The 6,000-nt window shown below is 34.4% G+C and overlaps 1 long non-coding RNA gene across 1 annotated transcript in view; it reads right to left on the bottom strand.

The window, feature by feature from the left end:
* Nucleotides 1-1,278: 1,278 nt before the first annotated feature.
* LOC121494299 overlaps nucleotides 1,279-6,000 on the bottom strand; it is a 923,457-nt gene continuing 918,735 nt past the window's right edge. The window contains exon 7 of the long non-coding RNA XR_005988785.1: nucleotides 1,279-1,314. This is a non-coding gene — a long non-coding RNA (uncharacterized LOC121494299). The remainder of the gene's footprint in view (nucleotides 1,315-6,000) is intronic.

Below are 6,000 nucleotides of genomic sequence, written 5' to 3'. Positions count from 1 at the left end.
GAAAGTCAGCCTGTGTGTCTATCATGACCATGATCATTAACACCTTTATGAAACAGGAGAAAAGAAAGAAACATTTGCTTCTTCTTACCAAATTTCGATATAACTTTAGATTACTTTTTAAAAAATTATTTCTTTAAAAGACATTCTGCATCACTTGCCATCAGGGAAATACAAATCAAAACCACAATGAGATACCACCTCACCCCAGTGAGAATGGGGAAAATTAACAAGGCAGGAAACAACAAATGTTGGAGAGGATGCGGAGAAAAGGGAACCCTCTTACACTGTTGGTGGGAATGTGAACTGGTGCAGCCACTCTGGAAAACTGTGTGGAGGTTCCTCAAAGAGTTAAAAATAGACCTGCCCTACGACCCAGCAATTGCACTGTTGGGGATTTACCCCAAAGATTCAGATGCAATGAAACGTCGGGACACCTGCACCCCGATGTTTCTATCAGCAATGGCCACAATAGCCAAACTGTGGAAGGAGCCTCGGTGTCCATCGAAAGATGAATGGATAAAGAAAATGTGGTTTATGTATACAATGGAATATTACTCAGCAATTAGAAACGACAAATACCCACCATTTGCTTCAACGTGGATGGAACTGGAGGGTATTATGCTGAGTGAAATAAGTCAATCGGAGAAGGACAAACAGTGTATGTTCTCATTCATTTGGGGAATATGAATAATAGTGAAAGGGAATATAAAGGAAGGGAAAAGAAATGTTGGGAAATATCAGGAAGGGAGACAGAACATAAAGACTCCTAACTCGGGGAAATGAACTAGGGGTGGTGGAAGGGGAGGAGGGCGGGTGTTGGAGGGGAATGGGTGACGGGCACTGAGGTGGACACTTGACGGGATGAGCACTGGGTGTTTTTCTGTATGTTGGTAAATTGAACACCAATAAAAGTTAATTTAAAAAAAAAAAAAAAGACATTCTGCTGCCTTTGGTGGTGTGAACATTTGAGTGCTTTCTCAGAGTCATTCCTGGGCAAATAGATGGTGCACATTTAATGGAAAACATTTGGATAAAAGTGCCCCTCCTCCACTCTGGGTATACAAGTACAGGACACTTCTGATTTCCAGTCTTGGCTCGTTTCAGAAGAAAAAAGGGAAGGGTTATATCCCTGGAAAAAAATATAGCCTACTTCAGGGCATGCTTGACTTTCATTTCATTTAAGTGTTCATATTTTTACAAGCTTCATACACAACATAAATCCTTTTGAATATCAGAAAGTAAAACACTATGCAGAATTGAGAAGAGAAAAATCAACTTACCACAGTTGTTCAGTTAATTGACAGGCACCATCATCTGAAACAGCAAAAATATATTTTAATATTGCAATCATAAAAACTACCAAAGACTTACAAATTGTCTTCACATACATATTGTGAATTTATCTACAGAAGTAAAATTAAATAAGCAATAAAGATACATAATTTGATCTCAATCATTTAGATATTTCATATGAAAGTGTTTCATTCCACCATCCTAGATCCAAATTAAATAGCTGGTTGTTTTTGAAAAACTTTTGTATACTGGCAAACGTATATATTGTAACCATATTTTATTTTGATGTCCAAGTTTCAAAATACAGAAAATCCTGTATAACATGGTCTTTGTCCAGGGATGGACATGATCATGATATCTTATCCTAATACATAGCCCTGATGATTACCCATAAATCACCATGCTGATACAAAAAAAAATCACTCTATTGTTTGTATAAAAAAGCTGAAGTATTTAGCAAAATGTCCAGGAGTTTTAGTCAACTGCTCCTGTTCTACCTTTCTAAGACCCTCTCTTAAAATTCTCTAGTGAGTCCTCATTCTACCTTTCAAGTTTATCTCCCACTATTTTCTCCTGTGCCCTATACTCAGGTCATATCATAAATACATTCTTTTTTTTTTCTTTTAAAACAATACTTTGGTTCACCCCTTTCTCTCCACCTCCATATTTTTTCTACCCATTCTTTAGGGCTACCTCAACTAACTTTTCAGTGAAGTTTATCTTGACACCCAGTGAAAAAGTTACTCTTCTTTTTCTACATGTTCCCAACATATTTTGTACCTCTACTATAGTACTCAATGGGCATTTATGCTTTGATCTTGCTCATTTTTACCTACCCAGAAGACTTCCTGCTATGCCTTTGGCATGGGAGATGTTCAGAAGATGATGAGTAAGCTAAAGGGAACAATGTATTTAATACAGAGATAATATGCTGCATATATTTTTCTTATGTTAATATGCGTTCATTGAAGAGAAAAATATTGCTGTATTGCACCAGTTTTTGGTAATAAAAACTTAAATTTTAAAGGAATGGTAATATCCATTATGAATGAAACCTTTAGTTTCATGAAAAAATAAAGACTCAAAATTAAAGAAAATTTTCTCTATTGATAAATGGCTTTTTAGGCAAGTTCTTTAAGACATTTTTCGTATCTTATGGGAATACATTTTATTATACTTTTATATTTAAAAAATTAAAAATCATTTTTTTCACAGGCTTAAATTTTGTATGAAAAGGTGATAATACTTTCTGGCCCTCTATTAGTGCAGCATATGTTTGAGATTAGTGTTTTGAAGAATTGTGACAGATTTGCCTTGAGCCATTAACATGATCACCCCAGCAACAAGCCTGAAATTAGTTGCATCATCTTAGAAAACAGAATCTCTCGTTTTGTGGAGAATGAAATGATGGCATTGCTTTGTTTGTAATTTTGTACTCCTGGCCAAGTTAACTATACCAGAACAAACTCCGCTTATATAAAGCATGAAAGTGCATTACGCACCTACAATGTCTTATCCTTCATTCTTCTGGGCCCACAATTACTTTAAACTTCAAAAAAGTAAACCATTTTGTTCAATTATTCATATCAATTTTTCCCTAGATGACTATAAATTGGCAATCTCTTCAACCATTTTTTAAAAAGTCTTACTATTTTCATGTATTATATTAAATATCAAGAAAAAGTATTCTTGAATGGCAAAATTTTAAATAATAGATTAAAAGATTTACATGAATATTTAAAATTATAGCAATGTTCCTTAATTTGATGAGAGGGAGAACTTTATATTAGATTCTTTGTATCTGAACCTAAAGTATAAATATTTCAACCTGCAGCTTCTTTGATTATTTATTCTTCATTCCAATCTTCTATAATTCTCATAAAAAGAACATGGGTCTAGAATGCAATAAAGAAAAATAAAACTCGTGTGTATGTGGAGGGGGTTAATAATTCTGGGAAGTTCTTAAAGTAAAATAATATTACTAATTTAATATATGTTGATAGCATTAGTCTACAACCTGGTCACTGGTGGACAACATTTTCCTTAACAAGTGTTAAAACTCCCAAAATTTTTTTTTTAATTTTTTTTTAATTTTTTATTTATTTATGATAGTCACAGAGAGAGAGAGAGAGGCAGAGACACAGGCGGAGGGAGAAGCAGGCTCCATGCACCGGGAGCCCGATGTGGGATTCGATCCCGGGTCTCCAGGATCGCGCCCTGGGCCAAAGGCAGGCGCCAAACCTCTGCGCCACCCAGGGATCCCCCCAAAATGTTTTAAGAAGAGAAATGAGCTATTATTACATAGCACCTTTATAACCATATTTTATTTTGATGTCGAAGTACTTATAAGTATTAATACAAATGAATCATTGAGTTTTAGGTAAAATTAGTAATACCTGAAAATCATCTATATTTACTTTGAATTTCTTTTAAAAAAATTGAGTGCGGACTCTACATACTGATTTGTTGAAGATGACACTAGTAGATAATGAACTAAAAAAACATCAGTGGCAAGCACCCTTGAATTTATTGTTGCTTTGCATTTCTGTGTCAGAGGTAATGCAATCAAAGTTGGACTAGGGACTTCAGGGACTCATGGCTTTCTGAGAGCAATGATCCCATGGTAGTCTCCTGTTGCACTCAAAAGGCAGCCAAAATTAAATAAAGAAAATCTCTTTAGAAAGAAATGTGAAACGTGTATGTTTTAATCAATAACTGTTCTAGGGACATTTAAGTGGAGATGTTCTTCCATGTGACTGGAATTTTCAAAGAACAAGACGGATCAAAACCTCTAGCTCTAGTAACAATATATTTTAATGACCTAGAATTTCTAATATATTTATTTATCTAATTCAGCATCTTTACTGATCCAAATTTTCTATTTTTCTTTCTTTCTTCTTCTTTTTTTTTTCCTAGCTAAATATCTTTTCCATTCCCCTTCTTCTGCATTTTGATCAGGTCCTAAGAATTACATCCACAAAATATGGAAATCCTTCCATATAAAACAGATAACTTACTAACTGGATAAGCAATTGATTGAGAAATAAGAAGGAAGATCTTACTGAAAACTTTGGAACTTTTGTTTTGATTCCAGAGATGCTGGCATGAGTACAGAAAAGGAGTCATCTCAGATAAAATGATTTATGGATAGCACAAGCACCTACAAAAATTTTTTTCTTAAAAGAAGTTTTTTGAGGTCCTTTCATATGCAAATTTATTCAAATAGTACTTACAATTAACCATCTACCTCTCTATATTTGACCATTTAATTCTCATAGAGAGCATCTATTTTCTATGAAAGAACCCGGTGTTTGAATGCAGGAACAGAATACTAAGTGGGATATCATTCCAATATTGTGGTTATACGATTTGTTAGAAAATAAGAAGAATAATTTAAATATGTATTATTGCCTTCTCTGTATATCAGTACTAAGCAGGTGGTAGGAGTAAGCCAGCTATTTCTGCATTTACTTGTAGAACCAATTATAGAAATAATTATGAAAACAAATGCAAATAGGTATTCACTTGGCATAGAAAATTATTTTAGCAATGAAATTCCTGAGTTTCCATAGTATCACTGAAATATATACATGCATATAATACATACATATCATGTGTATCATTTCTCTGACAAGTACACACACATATATATATACATATATACAAATATATGTATAAGTGCTCACAGGGATTCTCCTCTTTTTCAATTTTTTTAATTTATTCATGAGAGATGGGGAGAGAGAGAGGCAGAGACAAAGTCAGATGGAGAAGCAGGCTCCACGCAGGGAGCCCAACACCAGACTCGATCAGGGGACTCCAGGACCACACCCTGGGCCGAAGGCAGGCACCAAACCGCTGAGCCACCCAGGGATCCCCTCCTTTTTTCTAATTTTATCAGATTTCTTTCTTTTGGCATTTCCTTTTCTTTATTCAAAAACTCCAGCTTTCATTTCTCACATAAGTCATGAGCAAGTCTAGGACTTGAGCTAAAGTGGCAGGAGATGAGTGGTAGTAATAGGGAAAGAAATCAAGAATGAAATGGAATTGTATGACTAAGCCTCAAGACATATGTTCCATAAATGGCCCCTGAATCAAAGTCCAGAATAGTCTTGTGAGTGTGTGTATGTGTAAAAAAAGAAAGGATAAACATTAGGTCAAACATTATTTGTATAAACATTAGATAAACATAACTTAGAGAAATACGTTAAGGAAATCTTCAGTGGCCAAAATGAGGGAAAAAGGTGGAAAATGACTGATATGGAGTCACTGATCTTTTGGGTCTCTGGGACACTTATGAATCTCTGCCAAGAGACTTTGGATTTCAAGGACAAGAGATTGAAGAGCCTAACATGAAAATCTCTTACATAGGTATGGGGGTTGAATTTAAACTATTGATAAGAACAGAAAAATTCCACAGAAAGAATTTAACAAAAAATTATTTCTGGTTTGGTACCTTCACATTCTGTGTCCAAAATTCTCTGGAAAGGCACACCCCCAACAAAAGATTTAGGGATTATGAATATAAAACCTTGCTAAGCAGTAATTCAAATCATAATTATCAAACAAATGAATAAATCTTGAGTGAGAGTCAACAGAAAGACCAAAGAACAAGATTAAAAACACCAAAACATTCTGATAATGGGATTACTAAAGGTAAGTTATAAAATAATTAAAAATGAAAGATGGAGAAAAAAATATGAAATAAAC

The sequence above is a fragment of the Vulpes lagopus genome, chromosome 7 (assembly GCF_018345385.1).
Source record: "Vulpes lagopus strain Blue_001 chromosome 7, ASM1834538v1, whole genome shotgun sequence".
NCBI lineage: Eukaryota > Metazoa > Chordata > Mammalia > Carnivora > Canidae > Vulpes > Vulpes lagopus.
Note: the sequence above shows the minus strand (reverse complement) of the source record. Positions and strands in the feature narration are given on the sequence as shown.